Genomic DNA, 22,696 nt, shown 5'->3' with positions numbered 1-22,696 from the left:
TTAGCTGTTACAAATGTTTCTTTTTCTTAATGGGTCTCCTCTCTCAGAATAGAATTGTAAATGAAATACATAAAAATCAATAGCCCTTATTTCTGTCTGAAGCCGGTGGGTCTTCCTTCCAAGAAGTAGACAGATCATAAAGGAAATAAGACTTCATTTTAAAAAGTAGGAAGCATTCCCTCGAACAGTTTATTTGCTCAGACTAAATGGGTATTCTCTTACAAGGCTTTCTTCTTCATTCCTTGTATTTCTATAATATGTGATTGAGAAGTGTGGCAGAGAAACAAAATTAACATACATGGGAAAGGTAGAAAAAAATGACTGCTCATCGTAATGGAATAATGCAGAAAGGAAACGATCAGTCCAAGAAGCTATTTGTTGAAATTGTGAGTATGCTAATTCTCTTCTGGGCTGTGAGTTAATTTTTGTGCCATTAAGTTCTAGTTTCCTTTCCTATTCAACAGAAGATGTTCAGTAAAATCTTTTGCACATCAAACAGAATCACAGACATTAATTTTCATGGTATCTGGAAAGATTTCAGGGCTGGGATTGCAGCTCAGTAGTAGAGGGTGGATCCCCCACCATGCTACACTGCGGGTCTGCAGAACTCATTCATTTTATAACTGAACGTTTCCACCTTTGAGTATCATCTCCTCATTTCCCCAGGACTCTTGGCCCCGATCCCTAGCGGCCATATTCTACTCTCCATTTCTATGAGTTCAATATCTTAGAATCTGCATGAGATCATACGATATTTGTCTTTCTCTCTTTGATTTATTTCACTTAGTATAATGCCCTTAAGTTTTTCAACCCAGTAAGTGGCAGAATTTATTTAGTTTTGATAACTGAATAATACTCTATTGCACACACAAGTATACACACACACACACACACACACACACACACACACACACACATCACAATTTCTTTTATCATTCATCCCTCAGTGACACAGGTTGTTTCCATGTCTTGGCTGGTAGGAATAATGCTGCCCTGAACCAGGCATGCAGATCTCTCTCTGAGATACTGATTTTATTTCTTTCAGATACATATGCAGAAATGAATTGCTAGATACACGGCAGATAGCTTCGTTGGATGTTTACGGATATTTGGGTATAACTAGAGCGTAGGATCTGGAGAGGGGCGTGAGAGTGGGAGAGTAGGCTGGAGAGGTGGACACAAGCCACACTTCGAAGGGCCTCATGGGAGAGTTAGGAGTCCTTCTGCTGCTCCACCTAGCCCCCTTCTCAGGCCCCAGTCAGCAGCGAGCACTCTCCTTTCTTCCTTGGCCACGGCCCCCCACTTCTTCCTCTCTTTAACACCCTACCTCTTAATCTAAACATGGAACCCTCAGTTTCCAGGCTGTTTCCTATAAAACTGTATCTTTTGTTAAAAGATTTTCAATGCCAATTATGACTATACAATTCTTTAGGGATAACAAACACAACAGATGTGCACAGGAGAATTTTAGATTTAAGAGTATGATCTGGTTTACTTTTTTTTTTTTTTTTTTTTTTTTTTTGAGTGTAGTGGACTTAATTGAAGGTGGATGACCAAATAGGACCCCCTAAGTCCCCTGCTTTCTTCAGGGGGTCTGGGATGGAAGCTGTGAGGAGGGGAGATTCTCAGTGAATCTGAGACCTGAGACAGGGAACAGACTCCCCAGCAGCTGGGGGCCTGTCTCTTCTTCTGTGTCCTTGCTGGGTGGGTGGTCCAGGAAGCTCTTTGCAGGCCGTGGGGACCACATGACCCACCACCCTGCTGCTGAAGCTTAATTCGCTGCCATACGAGGCAACAAGTTTGACAAAGTGGTTGTTGACGGCAACACCAGCCCCAGCATCAAAGGCGGAAGAGTGAGTGTCACTGTTAAGCCTGTCTTCAGTGTTTCCAAGGATGCCCTTTAGGGGGCCCTCTGATGCCTATTTCACCACCTCCTTGAGGTCATCATATTTAGCAAACTTCTCCAGATAGCAGGTCAGACCAACAACTGATGGGTCAGAGGGGCACAAGGCAAACCATGCCCATGACCTTCCTATTTCAGGGATGACCTTTCCCAGGACCTTGGCAGTACCAGTGGAGGCAGGGATGATGTTCTGGGCAACCCTATGGTTGTCACATCACCATTTCCCAGAGGGATCATCCATGATCTTCTGGGTGGTAGTGATGACATGGACTGTGATCCTGAGTCTCTCCATGATACCAAAGTTGTCAGGACTGACCTTGACCTGGTGGGCTAAGCAGTTGGTGCAGTAGGCACTGTTAACAATCTGGAGGGCGTTATTGTGCTTTTCATTGGTTCGCACCAATCACACACATGGGAGCATCAGTAGAAGGGGCAGAGGTGATTCTGCCTGCCTTTTCAATGAGCCTGGCCTTTTATGTGGTTGTGAAGACACCCCTGGACTCCACAACACATTCAGCACCAGCGTCACCCCATTAATGTTGGTGGCATCTCACTCCTGGAAGATTAAAGTGCTCTTTCTATTAGTGACAAGCTCCCTGTTCTCAGCCTTGACTGTGCCATTGAACTTGCCTTAGGTAGAATCATACTAGAACATGTAGGCCATGTAGCTGAGGTTAATGAAGGAGTCACTGATGGGGACAATGTCCCGTCAAAAGCTGTCCAGGTGAGCGGGTGCCCCATATATCCAAAAGCATTTGCTTCAACCTTCATCATCATGGCTCAGGGATGTTGCTGGCACTATGCAAGTGTGACTTTCTGTTGATGGGAAGAAAGAGAACCTTGTTTTACATGTTTAAAGTATCACTCCAGATATTCTGTAAAGAATGGACAGTAGTAGGGGGGGAAGAAGAGTAGAACTAGGGAGAAGTGGGAAAGTCATAGGTACCTAAATCTTGGTGATGTGCTTTGGTACGGGGCGGGGGTGGGTGATAAAAATTATTAGATGTGGAGCATAGTTTGAGAATAAAACCAACAACATTAGCTATTGATTTGGATAGGGTTGATGATGGAAAGAGAGGAATCAAAGAGGAACCGTCAAACTCCAGAATGGGTGTGGTTCAGTTATTAGGTATATTAGTATGTTTTCCATTGCTATGCCAAAATACCCAAGGCTGGATACTTTATAGATAGAACAAGTTTGTGGAGCTCAGTTATGAAGAATGAGAGTTTAAGGCTGAACATCCCTGTGTTTTCAGCCTCTGGCGGGAGCCTCGTCGTAGATGGTACCATGGCAGGAGTGTGTGTGACAGGAAGCCCGAGGGGGGGAAAGGCAAGTCTTTCTATTTTCACAACTTACTTCTGTGGAAACTAACTGGGTCCCACAAGAACAGAATCATTGTCTTCTGGGGCCATTGTTTTAGTCAGATTTTGTGCTGAGTATTTTGGCCACAGCAAGGCAAAACTAACAAAAATACCCTTGTTGGTTTTAGGGGAGGTATGACCCTGCTGGCGAGTTGATTTCAGACTTCTATCTTCCAGAACAACTCAGAGGAAGAAAAGTTTTTGGGGGGCTCTCAGTTTCAGAGGTCTTAGTTCATAGATGGTTGACTCCATTGCTCTGGGCCCAAGAAGAGACAGCACATCATGGGGGAAAAGCCCAGCAGAAGGTTGGGTCAGGAAGCAGAGAGAAGGGAGTGGGGTGGAGCCACAGAGGAGACACTTCTTTCCAGGGCCCATCCCAGTGACCCACCTCCTCCAGCCATGCTAAACCTGCCTACCATCACCACCCAGTTAGTCCCTTCAAACTAGGATGGACTGATTAGGTTAGAGCTCTCACAATCTGACCGTTTCAACTCTGAATATTCCTCCTTTAACACAGGAGCTTTTGGGGGACAGCTCATATCCAAACCATAACAGGCATTGTCCCTAGTGGTCACCTAACCACCTTCCAGTAGACCCCTTAGAGGCTCTTCCACCTTTTAATGTTGCCACATTGAGGACCACACTTCCAACTCATGGACTCCTTATATGACAAACCCCACCCAAATCACAAGTTTTGCCTTTCCTGGGAATGATTCATTCTGGGCATTTCCTCTTGACTAGCTTTGGAATTTGAAATGAAAAACTGTAAATATTGAAAATACTTAAATAGGGAAAAGACAAGATCATTTTTCTCCTCTTGCTTAGGTTTACATTTCCTCCACGAGAATAACTTTGCTGGGTGAGATGGCAAGTATGGATGCCATCCAGGAAGAGAGGGCACAGGCACATGTGTGTGTGTGTGTGTGTGTGTGTGTGTGTGTGTGAGTGTGCTCGAGTGCATGTGCACACGTGTGCGTGAGGGGTGCTTCTTCTCTCCCACTGACCGTGTGAATTGCTTCATGTGGTTAGCAGCGGTCACTTTAGGAAGCAGAGAGCTGAGCACTGATGGGATGGAGCGGAGGACCACAACACTGAGGAGTCGGGAGTGGGAGGAGACGGGAGTGGGAGGAGAATACTGGCAGCAGAAGAAGGGAAAGCATGGGCAGGGGGACTCCAAGTGTGCACTTTTCCTGACAACACTCAGTTCTTAGAATTGGTCCTATTAAAAAAGCCAGTTGTCTGCAAGTCACTTCCTCCCCCAGTAGCCTTGCTGCATCAATGAATCAAGCTCAAGACTGATCTGTGAGTTGGAGGAGGGCGGTGGTAGTGGATCTTCAACACCATGATGAGGGCTGGTCCAATAATCAAGGGCATTTGAATAGGATGAAGGAGCCTCTCAGGGATTACTGCCCCACCATCTTAGCTCCACTGCTGGATCTGCAGATTTTGATGCCATAGAGTTATATTTGGGTGAAATTAGAGTGAAAGCATAATTATACAACCTCGGGAACTCACTCCACTCCTGCAGTGCTTATTGGATGTAGATAGTTGAGAAACAGCTTCCTCCCTACAGCAGTGATGTGGTGGCACCTGAGTCCAGGGACTCCAGGAAGGCCGATGGAGAGAAGGGGCTCCTCACTCCTCCTTCATTAAGGATCTTCCTCTGGGGTCTGTCTAAAGTGAGTGTCCAGGGACTAGTTGACTTCTGGAATTGGCAATTTCTATCATCACCAGTATCTGCAGAGCTTCATGATGCCATTTCTTCTATAGAACAGAAAAAATTGCTAATATTGAGCACAATGGCCTCACACTCTGATTCCGTGAACACAGGCGGTTAATCCCACCCTTACTCACCCTACTGCCAAGGATGCTCTTTGTTCATATAGGTGACTAGGAAAGACTTGAGCCCAAACTCCACTGCGGAAAGTAGCTGCTCAGCCGAGAGCTGTGGATGGTGTCCTGTGTTAGAGCCATGTTCATTGGGCTCAATATAGGACAAGCGGTTTAGCAAGGAAGAGCAAGACTTAGGGTGTTTCTTTACTCACTTATTTGCTACTTTATTTCATAAAAGTTTTTAGGGAACTGCCATGTATGAACAATTAAATATCTTATTTTTTAACGTTTTTTCTAAGTAGAATATTTTTCCTTGGTGCCTAATGTAAACTTCATATTTGCAGTGGCTACCTACCACACCCTCTCTGAAGATCAAGGTCAATAATAAAAGAACTTAATTCAGAGGCCATAATTCACTCTGCATTCTGTTTAGCAAGAAACACCCACCTCAAATAGCAATCGTGCTTTTAAGGTCCTGTTATTCAGGCAGAAACTCAAGGCAATCACTTTCTTGGCATACATAGACGCTCAAATGTAAGATGTGTTCTGTGGGCAACTGTCTGCTTATTTTCTTTCCTAGACAAGTGGTTAACCCATGTTGGATATCCTGTGTTTATAGAATTCCAGAAAGGTTATGTCATAGAAATCACTGCTCTGTGTGTGTATGTGCGTGCGCGCGCCATTTATAGAGAGAATGTGAGCTGAGAATGTCTGTAGAAGATGCTGGTCTTCACTTCCATCTGCTGTGCTGTGTCACTGTGTTCACTTTCTGTTATCTTTGTTATAAATAGTGGAGAGTGAAAAAATACATCCAAGTGGTAGAAAACTAAGGAGGCAGAGCATAAAGCAACTAAAACCAGACATAACCAGTTTATAGTCCATCATTGGCAATGTTTACACATCTTGAAGTTGTAATCAAATGCAAGAAACTCTAACTTATGTTTTAAAAAATCATTTTTCCCTAAAATCCTTGAGAGTTCTTTAGCATCAATTTCTAAAAATAAAGAAAAAGGGGGGCATTGGGGGGTAGAGTCTAGAATTTATTAGTAGGAGAAAGGACCATGGGAAATTTTGTATTTTAAATGCTGCCTTAAATTTTAAAACAAATTGCTAATTTACTATTCATCTTTATGAGTTTTACTTTTTGAGGGAGGGAGATGTTATTTTTAAATGCATGGTTTTGTCTTTGATTTTAAAATCACAATTAGCAAAATCACTAAAGAAAATGTTTGTTCTAATTTCAAAAAGCAGCTTAATGTTTTAATTCACCTGAACCATCAGCTGAATACTCCAGGCCATTTTGAAAACCTTTCCTAATCCTTGAAAATAGCATGTGCTCTTCTATTCTTTCCAACACTGGTCCTTGGTACAGAAAACAACAAAAACAACATAAACTTTTTTGATTTTATATTCACTGTTTTCTATTGTTGTGATCTAAGTAGGTCCTCTTTGAAAAAATGCAAATCAAGTTTAAGCCACAGTTGAGTCTTACATCCTGTGGTCTTGGAATTTTAAAATTTCATTCAAAACACACATTATAAACAAAGTCTCCCAAATGACCATGTAGAAAGGAATGTGGCAAAAATCCAGAAACTATTGTAATATTTGGAACTAGCAGAAGCACAAGTAATCAGTGTGTGTTTTCAAGAGGGGATTTTGGATTCCCGTTCCACAAACCCTACCAGGGATTTGCAGGAGACTAGCAAAGCTACATTCCACATTTGTTGAGTGCCTTTTGAAAGAAACCAAACCCTTGACAATACACGAAGAGGAAAATGAGGTAGTAAAAGGATCTTCTTGGTAACTAATAGCTGTTCATTACACCCATAAATTGAGGAAACACTCTGTCTTATAAATTCATATAAACCCAAGTTCAAAGCACTACACTTGACGAGCCTGTTCTTTAGCACATTAGTTTGGTATTATTAAATGGAGACTGATTCAGGGTGGGAGGATGATGGGGAAAAGCCAATAGGAAGTGCCAAAAATTATGTTGTCAACCCAGGCAAATCCACATTTTAGAAACAGGAAGACCAGTGGAGATATTGAGATACCAAGTCATTTTCTGAAAAAGTGCTCTTAAGAAGAATATTCTGGAAAATTGATGAAAATTAACCTAAGTAGAATTAAGACTAACCATTTTAGAGGCATTTAAAATCTAGGCTTCAAAGAGAACTGGTCAACCAGAGAAAGCTGTCATAGCACCTCCAAATATACAGGCTGTGCTATGGAAACGTCATAGAGCTCTCCCATTCCAAAAACTGAAAGAAAGGAACTCCTAAAAAGGAAAATGGCAGTGAAATATTTTATACCTCAAAAATAAAAATGGGGCGTCAGGCCAGGAGAAGGAGAAGTGATTAAGAAGCTAGAATCCTTCGAAAATGATTCTTATCTTCTTAGCAAAGTTTAATATAATAATATCTTATGTGTTTTTCATTTTATAACTCAGTTAATTAAGGGTCTATTAATTCATCAGTTCTTCAGAACCTGATTTAAAAAACAGTTCTATCTAGAGGACTCACCCCTCATTTCATGCTTATTTTTAATATCATTATTAACAGTGTAGATCTGCAGGAACTGATGGTACCTACTCTTGTGCTGCTCATAAATAATTGAATGTGAGTAGATTTTAGCACCTTCATAATGTGCTTCAGTTTCAATTTGAACATGCTATTCTGAGAAATTTTTGTGAACTAATATAGCATTCTAGGCTGTTTTGCTTTTAATCATCATGAAAATGCATCTGATCACTGGAAGGAACAAAAGAAAAAGATTTTCTGCATATAAATTGCACAAGTTTTTAATACACAAGCAGGAATTGCATTAACCTGACAAATGACGAGCAGCTTCTCAGAAAAGATAGCAAAGACCACTTTTTAAAACTATTTGGTAATCATCATTTCAAGTTGATAATTATCTCTGAATATTAGCTTTGATGATATGTGACCTAACAGGCAAAACAAAGTGGGAAGTCATTATATTGGACTCTCACAATGCTAAAGCATTCATGCTAAACTTCCTTAACACACTCTACTCTGATCACAGTATTCTTTTGTAAATACAAACCTTTTAATGAAGAAGTAAGACTATTGGAGAAGTGGAAGTGGCACAAAATTGTAGGCTAACTGATACAAGTCAAAAGGCTCTTGACTTAGAGGTAGAAAGATGGCTTCCAAGTCTGGTAATGTTCACTTTTGGATTTTGGTGGTGTTAAGGATTGAATCTAAGGACTCACATATGCTAAGCTCTTGCTGTACCACTGAGCTACATCCCCAGTCCTACTTCAGTCTGCTTTTGAGACGGGTATCACTTGAAGTTTGGAACTTATTTGTTTCACTTTTTAAATAGGGATGAAAAAATAATAAAATAAAATAGGGATTAAAAATAACCAACTTGCACATGAGGGTGTAAACGCTGGGGTAAGGTGGGGGGCTAATAGTTGATATCAGGCTTTGTCCTTTTATTTTTGGCAGCCAGAATCCCAATGCCCATCACCTTCCTGTTCCCACATAGGCTTTAACCCAAAAAAGGAAGAAATATCAAGCCTGTAATTCTCAAAGACCCTGGTTTCAACACAGTGCTAAAGTCTAAAAAGAGTGAACTTAAAATTGTAAAGGTTGTTGTTCTCCATTCTCCTTGTTTGAAAACCTTCCTTTAAGAAATACAGACTTAAAAGTCCTTTGGGCATCTTAAGTATGGAATTTTACTATTAATTAAAGGGAACTTTCTAAAAAGTTGACCTATACAAAATCAGTTTCCTTCCCTCACTAGCATCTATTCATCTTGTTTAATTTCTTACAAAGATTTTATAATTATTAAAATGTCTTACTTAATTGTTACCCTTTTATTATCTATCTCCATACTTGAATTCTTGAATGCAAGTCCTCTGAGGGCAGTGACTTCAGCCTCTTGTTCAGCTGTCTCCCCAGAGCCCTCCTGACTCCTAGTGGATGTTCCGCAAGTATTTATTTTTGAATTGGTGGATGACAGAAAAAAATACAGTAAGATGAAAAGAGGATACGGAAATGTGATTTTGAATAAATATCTTTAGAGTGAGTGAATTCATTGTAGTTCAAATAACCAATGCAAAATAAAGCAAATCCACGTACTAAAAAAAAAAAAGTGAAAGAGGAATAGGGTAAATGAAACCATCAGATTCTAGAGTGATAGAAGTATTTGATGGAGCAGAAACCATAAAGAGACAACAGGGCTGTTGGATGGCAAATTTAGAAGGGTACACAGCTTCAGTTGATCAGGCCTGTGATTCCAGGCAGAGGTCTTCACAATTAACTTCTTAAGAAGTTACAGATGAATACCCTGAAGCATCCAAACAGGAAGGGACTTCTGATCCAAGGGCCACCTCGTGCCAGGCATTTTGCAATGCGTGTTACATGTGTTACTTGTTATTCACTACCAACGGATGAGGTGAGTATCAATATTTTTATCCTTCTTTTCCAATGGTCTCAGAAGTTCAGGAACATAGGAATTTAGTATGGACAAAGATCTGACCTTTCCCCCTGCATCACTTGACCTTCATTAACACTTATGAATCCAAATCAAACCATGACATTGTTTTTTCTTCAGAGTCTATTTTGTTCTGGGGCAGATAATTTTGATTGCTGTCTAAAAAACAAAACAAAACAAAAGTTGTTTCTAGAATATTCCTGGAATGATACTCAAGAAACTGGTAATAGGATTTTATTTGGAGAGGGCAACTGGGTCCCTTGGGGAGATCATGGTCAAAGGGAGTCTAATTTCTCTGTACATGTAGAGTTGTCAGATAAATATAAGATTAAATTTTAATTTCAGATAAACAATAAATAAGTTTTAGTATAAGAATTTGTCAAGTGCCCCATAGTATAAATTTATACTGTCAAAGAATTAGAAATTGAATGGAGTAGCATTGTTTCAGGGCACTTAAAATGGAGTCAGGAGGCCTCTGTTAATCAGTTCTGATTTGTTTGCAGTGGAACTTTTGAAATGGGTTCAGACACACTCAGGCTAGATTTTAGTTGACCTTTGAGACATTGTTAAGCTCTGCTGACCTTCTGTACAGCCAACCCCTTTCCCCCAAACCATCCAGAGACTGAGACCATACCCAACATCTTTCTTACAAGATAGCTAAGCTCTTGCCAGCAATAATTAAAAATCCTGACCAACAAATGGTTTCATTACCAACCCCCTCATGGCTTAAAAATATAAATACAGTCAACATTTTTCAAAATCTTGGAGCACATTTTTAAGTCAGTTTGAATCTGTGTCTTCCTGCATTGTGATCCTAATTAGTCCCAAATAAAGTAATTTTTTTTGTTCTCAGCTAGATTGATTTTATTTGAGATCTGCAATATTAGAAGTGCATTTGTTTGTATAAATTCAAATGTAACTGGGTGTTCTGTACTTTTATCTCAAATCTGGCAAGTCTATATACAGTCCCTTCTATTAATTTCAGATTTTATTCCATGCACATTTATTACCCATTTTAAAATTACTAGAAAATTTAAAAATAAAATTATTTCTGTAATTTGTCACATGTTTTGGAGGAATTTTGGCTAAGGACTGGAATGAAACATAGGTTAAAGTTAAATATAAGACCAAAGGATAATTTTGAAAAATAAGTATAAAAGGATTAAATTTTCAGAGATGATTGTGAAGGCATGCCTATGGGTGGAAGGGTGAGGTGAAGGGAGAGGGAGAAATCTGAAAACACTTGCCGGTGGAATTGTGGTCACTGAAGCTCTGAAGGAGACACGTCAATCATGGGTTCTGCAACAAAGCTGAGTCAGAAGAGCAAGAAAAAGCTCTCTGAATTCCAGGTTGTCTTCAGCTCCAAGTAGAGTCTTAAATTGATGGACCATAAGAGTTCAAAGGAAAGAAACTTTGAGGCATTCCTTCAATTTTTTCATCCTTTCTTCCACATTTAAAAATAGGCTCCATTTCCAACGCCATTCCTTCCCCATTCTCCAACCCCAGCATCAGCAGCTCTCTGGAATAGCCTAGAAATGGTATCCCATTTCTTAGGTCCTCAAGTAACATTAGCAAACTGATCTAATTGTCCTTCAAGGTCCCCTTGCCTGGCCTCTGGGCTCTAATTCATAGTGGTAAATAAGGAGAACGTGAAAGATTGGAGCAGTACACAATCTAGCAGAATCTGTAGTTGTGTGAATTTAGGAAAGCTACTTAATTCCTCTGGACTTCCAGAGAAATTCCTTCCTTCCTTCCTTATGTTCACTGGTCCATAACTTCCTTAAGAACAGGAATAGAGCAGGGTATGGTAGTACATGCCTGTAATCCAGAGACTCAGGAAGGAGGCTCACAAGTTTGAGGCTAGCCTGGGTAATTTAGCCAGACCCTGTCTCAAAATAAAATGAAAAGGTCTGGGGATGTGGTTCAGTGATAGAGCTAGACAGAGCACTTGACTAGCCTGTGCTAGGCCCTGTGTTCACTCCCCAGTACTGGGGGGTGGGGTAATGAGAAGTCCTCTTCTGGGTGAAGAAGGATCCAAAGAGCTCACGTCCATTGAAGTCCCTTAGATTAAGTTGTTGCTTAATAATTCCAGCTGTTATTTTTATCTTAAAATAGGAGCACTTCACTTCTGAAATGTTAAGGAATCTTATCCTTGTTAGAAATATAACTTCAAATTTATGAAGTTAGAGAGTAAATCAACTAACAGAGTGTCCTGTGGAGTTCATTTTATTATTTAGTTGCCCCTACTTGGACATTTATATCAGCATATGACTTACTATGCTAAAGTTCATGATCACATTCTTTATTGGCATACACTTCACAAACCATGTAATTCAATTATGTAAGGTTCACATTCAGTATTTTATAGTATATTCACAGAATTGTGCAACTATCATCGCAATTTAGAACATATTCATTACCCCAAATGAAGACCTGTGCCCTTTAGCAATTACTCTGCACACACACACATTCGTCAGTCCCAGATAACCATAATCAACAATTTCTACAGATTTGCCTTTTCTGGACATAGGTATAACTGAATGATAGAATACAGGATCTTTTTATGGTTTGCTTCTTTCATTTAGCATATTGTCAAGGTTTTGTAATGTCTATCAGTACTTCATTTCTTTTTTTAGCTTAATAATATTCCATTTTATAGATATTCCACTATGAATTTAACCATTCATCAGTTGATGGACATTTGCATTGTTTCTTCTTTTTGGCTATTATGAATAATGCTACCTTGAATGTTCATATTTTTGTATGGACATATGTTTCTCATGTTTTCAGTTTTCATGGTTATATACCTAAGAGTGAAATTGATGAGTTATATAGAACAATCAGAGTGTTTTTCAAAATGACTTCATCATTTTTAAGAAATGTCTTCTTTTAAAAAATATCTCTTGCCATTTAAAAAAAATTTTTTTTCAGTCCTGGGGATTTAATCCAGGATCTCATGCATGCCAGGTAAGCCCTCTGTTGCCAAGGGGCACCTCCAGCTCCCTTTGCCCATTTTTAAATTGAGCTATTTTTCTTTTTTATTATTCAGTTTTAAGAATCCTTTACATATTCCATATATTAGATCTTTCTTTATCAAATATATGGTTTGCACATATTATATTCCATTCTGTGGATTAACTTTTCCACTTTTTTTTTTTTTGGTGATGCTGGGGATCATACCCAGGGCCTTGCCACCATTAAGCTACATCCCCAGCCCCTTTTCACTTTCTTGATAGTGTCTTTTGAAGCACAAAAGTTTTTAATGTTGATAAAATCCAAGTTATCTATTTTTTCTTCTGTTGCTTGTACTTTTTATGTTATATTTAAGAACGCATTGCTAATCTAAGATTGTGAAAACTTAACCCTATGCTTTTTTCTGTGAATGTTATAGTGAATGTTATAATTTTGGTTTTTTAGTTTAAGCATAACCCAGTTTAAGGTGTTTTTATATATGTTGTGAAGTGTGGATCCAATTTCATTCTTCTGCAAATGGTTATCCAGTTGTTCTAGCGCCATTTGTTGAAAACACTATTCTTTCCCCCATTGAATGCTTTTGGCACCATTTTCAAAAATCAAATGGCCATAAACATGAGAACTTGTTTCTGGATTCTTAGATCTATTCCATTGATCTATATGTCTAGCCTTAAGCCAGTACCACATAGTCTTCATTAATGCAGCTTTATAGAGAGTTCAAAATGAAGAAATGTCAGTCTTCTTTTTAAGACTGGCTATTCTAGCTTCCTCTAATTTCCATGTAAATTTTTTTGGATTACCTCATCAATTTCTGCAAAGTTATCAGTTGGGGTTTTGATAGTGATGACACTGAATCCATCTGTGGATCAATTTGTGGAAGGTTGTCGCCTAAATAATAGTATCTTTTGATCCATGAACAAAAGATGTCTGTCCATTTATTTAGATCTTCTGGAATTTCTTTCAGTGATGTTTTGTAGTTTTCAGAGCACAAATCTTGTGCTTCTTTAAAAATTTTATTGCTAAGTAGTTTATTATTTGATGCTACTATAAATGGGATTGTTTTCTAAATTTCATTTTGAGGTCAGGCACACTGTGCATACCTGCAATCCCAGATACTCAGGAAGGTGGGGCAGGAGAACCACAAATTCAAGGCCAACCTGAGCAATTTGTAGTGAGACCCTATCTCAACATAAGATTAAAAGGTCTAGTGGTGTAGCTAAGTGGTAGAGGTCTTACCTAGCATGCATGAGGTACTGGTTCAATGCTCAGTAAAAAAAAATAAATAAATAAAAGTAAAAAATTAAAACATAATTTTCAGGTTGTTTACTGCAAAGAAATATAATTCAATTGACTTTTGTATGTTAATTTTGTATCCTACAACTTTGCTGAATTTGGATATTAGTTGCAATCATTTTTTACTGCAGTGTTAGAATTTTCTATGTACAAGCTAATGTTATCTGCAAAAGAGATGCTTTTACTTTCTCCTCTTCAATTTGTTGTCTTTTATTCCATAATTGTCCTGGTTACAACAATCAATAAAATGTTGAATAGAAATGATGAGAGTAGAAATCCTTGCCTCTTCTCGTGGTTAATGGGATAGCACCAGTCATACTTTTAAATATGATGTTGGTTGTGGGTATCTCATAAATACTCTTTATTGGGTTGTAGAAGAATCATTCTATTCCTGGTTTATTGGGATTTTGGTAGTATTTTGTTAAGGATTTTTCTCTCTATATTTATAAGAGGTATTGGTCCATGTTTTTCTTCTGTGATGATCTTTTCGTGAATTGTTTTTTAAAATGATAGACAAGGTAAAAATCCAAATGGGTGTTAGGTCTTCATGGGCTACTCATCTTTAGCCACTCACTGTTATTAGTTCATAAAGTTTTAAAATATTAATATTACAGCTATTTCCTGCATGCCTTACCATGTATACTTTTGTACATAATTTATTAAAATTATAGTCTGATACTCTGAGTACTTGACACAAAATATTCTTTATTGGTTTGTAGTAATAGAATTCAAATTTCTATAGCCAAAAATTAAAGAACTTACTGTCAATCATAAATCCCACTTCTAGGGCTTTAGAACGTGTATAAATCATATTCTCTGAGGCTCATTTGTAAAAATAGGGAGAAATCCTCAGTACTGTCCTTAGGATGGACTGATATGATTGATGTCCTTGAGAAGGCTTGGGACAATGTAGACTCAATCATATTTATTGTTACTGCACGAATTATATATCACATCATCTTCATGAACACAAAGTTATTACATGACATGCAACCTTTTGAAAGGCTTCTATTGCATAAAAACTGAATGCTTTGTAATCTGTTTTTCAGAAGTTATTTTTCAGTTCTTTTGTCTTTTTATTTTTTATTTTTTTGCCTAGATTCTGTGACTTGTTGCTTATTTTGGAAACTTGGAAAGTACCATGCAAATACAGATATAGCAATGCTAGTTAAAAATAAAATACTTAGTGTTTGCTGGTGAAGGAAAATATGATGCTATGTAGGTATAACTTCTTGATGAAAATCAGATTTGCATTTCAAAAGAACATTCTGGAGAAATTTAGATGAATTGAAAAGCAGGAGCCAAATACTTCTCCCAGACGATAGTTTATAACTCTCACTGAAGTCAAAAGTAATTCTGAGGGTAAAATTTGGACTACGTGTTTGGAAAGTTTGAAGGAAAAAAAAGCAGCATGCATAAATTTCCAAATCTTTTCAAAGTACTTAGATGAGAGGCCATTTGTAGTTATGAATTTGGGAAATGTTTCCTCCATTGGCAAAATATTCATAACGCTTTAACTTCCACAGGATACTAATCATAATAGAATTTAGTTAACCACTTAAGTAGTAAAAACTGCATATAGGGTAGTACCAGTTATAATACTTACATGAAATCTTTAAGAATTTATTTAAATTGTTTTTCTAATGCACTACTTCAAATGAAATACATCATTATTAGAGTGAGATGAAACTTTTCAAGAATTCCTATTGAATATCAATAAGTCCATATTTTGTATCTGCTAATAGCTTAATTAGAAATTACCATAGAGCCTTTTTCTTGCTCTAATTTCACAAAATTAATTATAAAAAAAGTTCCTTTTTTATATCCCACATGTTGACACCATGACAATTAAATTTTTTTAATTAAAGTTAAAAATGGACATAATGACAGCTTTGATTATGATTTTCAAAGGCTTATGGGTTAGTTAGCTGTCTTTGACAGAGTTAAGTATTTCATGGAAATTGTTTTATGTCTTAGTTTTGTCAGTACTTGAGTGTACAGGTGGCAAGGTTAATCTTCTTAGTCCTTAGTCTATTTTGGACAAGGGTGCTAGCCACAAAGGTCATATCTATAAGTTGATACTTATCATTACACCATCTATGACACAAAACAATACAGATGCAAAGAGTGAAACCTACATGACAGGCTTTCTTTGAAAAAGTGATTAAGACTATCTTTATCAAGGTACAAGGTTAATAGTAACATGGGCCAAAGAAGAAATTGCAGAGATCTTTTTCTGTTCTAATGATTTGGTCTAGAACCTCAGTCAACCTTTTAAAAACAAAGGTAACAACATCAGCCAAATATTAAAAACCAATACCTTAAACACAATTCTTTCCATTTAATTATTCACTTTGTTATCTACTTTTATCCATGCAACAAAGGGTGCTATTAGTCTATCCAATAGATAAGAAAACTGACGGGTAGGAGAATTTCCTAAGGAAATAACATTTACTTAGTACTTAGTGTGTACCTAGTTATTTCATGTATTTATTTCAATTAACTTTCAAAATGACCTTATGCAGTGGGATTATAATTCCCGTTTGCAGATGAGGGGAAAAAATGTGTCCAAAGTTGAGCTGCTAGTTAGTGGTGGAGGCCTGAGGACTTGATAACAGAGCTAGTCCAGTGTCTTTTCACTCATATCCCAGATGGTTTTTTTAAGATCATAGGTATTAATACTGACTTTATACTGCTGCAATATACGATATGTGACAAAGTACAAAAAAAAGTACTAGGAAAAAAGTAGGGAAAGTTTAGGAAATCAAAATTTAAATATATTTCTTATAAACTGGAATTTAATGATTCACATGATGTTGTCATTTGTGTAGCTAGTGTTAACTGTATTTTTTCACATTACGAAAAGAATGAAGTAGATCAATCACACATGGAAACATTTTCTTTCAATTACATTTGCTATGAAAGCTTGTGACAAATTACTAGATTCATACACATTCCTCTCATCAAGTGTGCATTTGATTCCATTCACATTCCATATCACTAGAGTAAATAGCCTGTTCATTTTCTTGTTTTACCTTCTGGAACTGCTGCACATGTTAGCAAGCTAAGCAAAGTTTAACTCAGGCCTGCAAAAAAGTCAAGTTGCAAGGGCCAAAGAATCCTGAAAAAAAAAAAAAAAAAAAATCAAACACATTTGGAAAGAAAGGTTGAATATTTATTTTTGTTTCTTAAATCCACCTGAAACCCACTCTGTGACTCATTTTCAGTTCTCATTGTTTTTTTTTTTTTTTTTTAATCCTGGAGTTATTTGCCTTATAGAATTTCACAATCAGATGGAATCCTTCTTGGCATTCCATCACCTGTGTATTTTACTAAGCTTGATTATGAAAATGATAATGTATGAACACAAGGGAGGGACAAAGATGAATGAAAACCAGGAGTTTAGAAATGTCTGTGCAGCACAAGACTCGTCATTTTTCTTTCTTATTTTTTTTAAGTTGCAAAAGTATGGAATGCTTCGTGAATTGTGTTATCCTTGCATAGGAGCCATGCTAATCTTCTCTGAATCATTCCAATTTTAGTACATGTGCTGCCGAAGTGATCACCAGGGATCCTAATTTCTAATTTTTTCAGTGGGGCTTTCTTAGCTGCACCATCTGATCACGTTTGCATCTTTGGAGGCGCCCGTCACCATCTACAGCAGGTTTCACAGACATTTTGGATATGTGAGCCTGTTGGAAATTAAATAATAATAATAATAATATTGTCATTCTGTATGGGATATACTAAAGACATGAAATAACACTCATCTGGATAAAATCACTTGATTTGACCTTTTTAAGATCCACTTTTGAAGTGCTAAGGATATTTTGACATACTTCCTAAGGATTTTGATGAGATAAATGCAAGTTATAATGAATAATAATAGGTGACTCAGGAGGCTGAGGCAGGAGGAGCACAAGTTCAAAGCCAGCCCCAGCAACTTAGCAAAGCCCTAAGCAATTTAGCAAGATCCCACTGTAGCAATTATATTACAGCATTGTCCTATGTACTTTAAATGTAGTAACACTTTGAATCCCCACAGCAATCCTGTGAAGTGTATACTATTATCCTCACTTTATAGGTGAAAAAACTGACCCATTTAATCACTTGCCTAAAGTCTTTCAGCTGGAAACCCAGGCAATGTGGCACTAGAGCCAGAGTTGAACTGTGTCACTGTGTTTAAGCAAATGGTAATGACCCCTTAACTAGCTACTGAATGTTTCCCTTGCCCAGTGAAGACATACTCAGGATCTCCTCAATTCATCCTTTTTACTATTTAAATATTTCACTTACTGAATTTTAAAGAAAGCCTATATGCCATTACTCTCTGGATTATATAAACTCCTGGAGTTAGGTTATATTCAAGTTCTATAACACGATGCTCAGAGCATGATTCATGGACAACACACATCAGAATCCCTGACCCACCTACTGTAAATGCCTATTCTTCAGCACTCATTTAGAGTCTTAGAGAGTGGGACCCAGGTGGTTCTGATGCCCATTTACTTCTGAGGACATGATTCTATTAGGTCCTTCTTACGTCCTTGCTTAGAATGCCTGAGCCTCTCCATATGCATCGATCCCCTACCTGGAGTTCCCCTGAATGCAAGGGGTGCTTTCACACCTCTGAGTCTGAGCTTGCTGTTTCCTGTGCTTGTCAAGCTTCCTCTTCTTACTGTCCCTTGAACTCCCACTCCAATAAGAGTCAGCTCACGACTCATCTTTGCAAATGCTTTCCTGGGTCCATCAGGCAAGAAGCATTAGCTGCTTTTTCCGTTATATTCACATGCCATTAATTCAGACTTCATTTCTAGCAAAGTGATACTGCAACTGGTCTGTGCGCTTTGGTAATCAGGGAGTCCCCTGGGGTCAGGGTCTTTTTGTCTATCTTTGTAAAACACTGAAGATGCCTGATCTATAGTGGTAGGTACACTAAACATACTGATCGAAAGGACCACAAGTCAGTTCTGCCATTTTAATTGTTCTGAGATATGTATGTAGATCACATACATAATTTTTATGAGAAAATAGTTCCTCTAAAGTAGAAGAAAGGAAAAATTTTGCCTTTTTCGCTTATTTCACATTTATTCCACTTATTTCTATTCTTCCCTCCTTTTCTTATGTTTTATATTTTGAGTAGGCAATACATGCACATGAACCAAGTTCAAAGGATCCAAGAAAGTAGGCTGACAAAATCCACCTTCTCACCTACATTTTCCAGCAGCTGAAAACTTGTGGGGTGACAGTAACTGTTACTTTTAAATGTATTCTTCCAAAACTATTTTAGACACATATAAGCAAATATGCATATATGTATCTATCACTGTTTTGCATTGGTTCTTAAACTTTATGATCAGTCTCTCCATGTTAACAGACCCATACTACTCCATTCTATGAATGAATTTATCATGATTTTTTTTTTTAAATAAGCCATCTTTTGGATCGGGTAACTCAGCGGTGGAGCACGTGCTTAGCCACACACAGGGCCCTGAATTCAATACAAGACAAACTTTGTTGACATTTAGGTTGTTACTAATATGTTTTATCTTCAATAATGGTGCAATGCATAGGTAATTTCACACATGTGCAAGTGCACTTATAGTATTAAGCTTCTAGAAGTGGACTTGTAGGATTAATAGGTAGTGATAAATATGTCAAAGTGGTTTCCATAAAGATTATATTCATCTCTACTTCCACTAGCAAGTTATCAAAATAGCTAGTTCTTCACCTCCTACTAAGTATTTTCTTTTCTGAGGTTCTAAAATGGAGAGTATAGTAGACTCTTTATTAAAGCAAGTGTAACCTCATCTGCTGATCTCAAAAGTAAAGACTTGTTTGGTTTTTCCTTTTTTTCTTCAGAAAGTTCCATATTTTTTCTCCTTCCCGGGCAGGCTGGTACTGGGGTAGTCATTGCTAGTGTGACCCCAATATTGTTTTTGAATCAGGAGGCCTAGTGAGTTTTCAGAATCATTTCTACTTTGCCCTGAAGTGGGGTACACCCTATTCTATAAACAGTTCTGAGCACCTACCATGTACCAGGCATTGTTCCACAATCTGAGGCTTGAACAATGAACTAACCACAAAAGCTTCTGCCCTCATGAAAGATACATTATAATGTGAGGAGGCAGACGGTGAACACAACACACCAGTATGATCTATGATGTTTCTTTGTGATGAATGTCAGGAGCAAAATAAAGAAGGAAGAGGATAAGGAGAATGGGAGCCACTCTAGGGAAGGGTGGTCAGGGGCCTCAAGAGAAGGTGACATTTAAGACCAAATGAAGGAGCCATAGGGTATCTGAAGGGAGTGCATTCTGGGTAGAGAAAAGAGCGAAAGCCTAGGGTTGAGAATGTGCCTGGTGTGTCCCAGGAGCAGTAAGGAAGGCAAGTGGTTAGTGCTTAGCGAGTGAGGTGAGGTCAGAGAGGTGAGGTGGCAGGCTGGGTGGTAGCAGTCCTCACAGTGGGATGGGAAAACCACTGGAGAGTTCTAGAGGGTATCTCAGAATGGCCCACGGAGAACAGATTGAGGGAAGATAAGAATGGAAGAAAGGTGGACCAATCAAGAAGCTTCTGGTGAACTATGTGGGAAATAAGATGGATTAGAATGGACTGGCATTAGGATGGTGGATATCTTTTGAAGGTAGAGTGCTTTGTTGGATATGGTTTAAGGGTGTCCCCTTAAGGTTCATGTGTTAGAATCTTGGTCCCTGGGGTGGTGATGTGAGTTGGCACCTGGGGAGGGAATTAGGTCATCGAGGTTGCTTCTCTTGGAAGGAACTAATGCTGGTCTCATGGAGTGAACAAGAATGAGTTGTTAAAAGTGAAGACAGCCTGGTGAGGTGGCGCAGACCTGTAATCTCAGCAGCTCCGGAGGCTGAGTCAGGAGGATTGCAAGTTCGAGACCAGTCTCAGAAACTTAGAGAGACCCTGTTTCAAAATAAAATATAAAAAGGGCTGGGGATGTGGCTTAGTGGTAAAGCACAACTGGGTTCAAAAAAAAAAAAAAAAAAAGAAAAGAAAAAAAAAGATAAAAGAAAGGAGACAGGTTCCTTTTTCCTCACCCCATGCAATTGATCTCTTTTGTATCCATGTGTTCCTACCATTGTGACAACACTTGCCATCAGGTCCTTACTAGAGTCAAATAGGCATTTAATTATAGTAGCAAAAAATGGATTAAAACATGGAAACATCATGATTTTCTGCATGAGTGGATCTTGGGTGTGAGAGACAAGACAAGCAAAAATATCTCCAACATTGTTGGTTTAAGTGGAAAGAAGGAGATGCCATTTATCCAGATGGGGAAAGGTTGTGAGTGGAGCTGTTTCAGGGTGAAGGTGAGGTGTTGTGATTAGATTTGTGGTTACAATGGCTTTCTGAGGTTACTGGGGCTCTCAGGTGGCCACGGTTCCAAATGAGATCAATGGCCTGTCCTAGACCATGGCTAAAATGCCTTCTTGGGATAAAGGCTTCAAGGAATGTGTCCAAGGACACTGTCCTCCTCTTGAGCTCTGCTTTTCCAAATCAGACTTGCAATGACGTATTGTATTAAATGTTCTTACATTTCCTATTTCTGTGCCAAGTATATAATCAAAGGAATAGGCAAATACACATATACAGAAAACCTTGAAAACAACTAAAAAATTTGATTTCCTGTCCACTACATAATCAGCAAAAACTGGGCCTCTATTACAGGATTCACTGTGTTCCAAATATAAAAATTCAATTCAATTCTATATTTGCAGGTCTATGATATCAGCAAAGCACCAGTTCCTGGACCATGCCAGGCTCGGTTGGTTGGAAACCACACCAGGGTCAATACAAAAAGGAGCTGACTGAAGAATATAATCAGGAACTCATTGGGCATTATTCAAAAAGAAGGGATGTACTTAAAACGGTAGTCACTAAAGAACTTAATGAAATTATTCCTAAAATGGGCTGATTATTACAACGAAAGCATGGAAAGGGGAAGGAAAGCAAAACCATTACTTTAAGTCATATTAGTGGGGGCAAAAAAGAACATAGTGATTACTTCATAAGGCTGGGAAGAAATTGAGGGAAAGAAAAAAAAATAGTGTCATTTTAATATAAGGCAACAGTGTGAGAGCGCTGAATCAATTTTATTTCCTCCCCGCCCCCATTTATACCACGACCAGCGGGAAGTTCAGAAAACCATCCATTGCTAAAGGAGAACATTTGCTAAGGGAATCCGAACTTGTTCAAGGCAAGTGCAGTGTTGGCCAGACTAGGTGACTCAGAGGCATGACTAAAACCCGACACTTGGGGGCTGTCAGCTCTCGGAGGCTGGGGGCGCGGCGTCTAACACATTTCAGGAAAGTACCAGGCTCGTGGAGGCGACAGGAAACCTCCCCGGGAGTCTGGGCTGCGGCTCCTGCTGCCCTAGTGCCTAACCTCTCACTCTGGGCTTTAGGGGAAGTTCCTAATCTCCTGGTTCCCCCTACCAATTTCTTCCACCGATTCTCCCCGGGCGTGTGCAAGACGTCGGGTCTCCGCCCCCCGCCCTTGCTCGCAGCCACGCGCCCACTCGCCCCGCCTCCGCGGCGAGCCGCTCCCTTCCCACCCGGCCAGCGCCCGCTGCCCGGGCACGCGCGGCACGAACAGCGCCTGGAGCTGCATTAGACACCTGTCCAGCCTGGGCTCCGCGAGATTTGAAGGGAAAGCATAGGCAACAGGGGGGCGCGTTCTCGCGAGGTTTAGGAAATTTCCCACGGCCTGTGTTGTGTCTGAGCCGAGTAGTGGAAGGCGGTAGGAAGGAGGTGTAGCGTGAGACTGGACTGCCTGCATTGGGTACATGCGCAATGCTGTGCGCGTGCCGCGCCAATCCTGCAGCGCCTTCAGCAGGTTTCA

The 22,696-nt window shown here is 38.9% G+C and overlaps 1 protein-coding gene across 2 annotated transcripts in view; it reads left to right on the top strand.

The window, feature by feature from the left end:
* The window catches only part of RBPJ (recombination signal binding protein for immunoglobulin kappa J region), a 213,068-nt gene that overhangs the window by 97,289 nt on the left and 93,083 nt on the right, over nucleotides 1–22,696 (top strand). The window lies entirely within an intron of this gene.

This window comes from Sciurus vulgaris, assembly GCF_902686455.1.
Source record: "Sciurus vulgaris genome assembly, chromosome: 9".
Lineage (NCBI taxonomy): Eukaryota > Metazoa > Chordata > Mammalia > Rodentia > Sciuridae > Sciurus > Sciurus vulgaris.
This window is presented reverse-complemented; position numbering and strand designations above follow the sequence as displayed.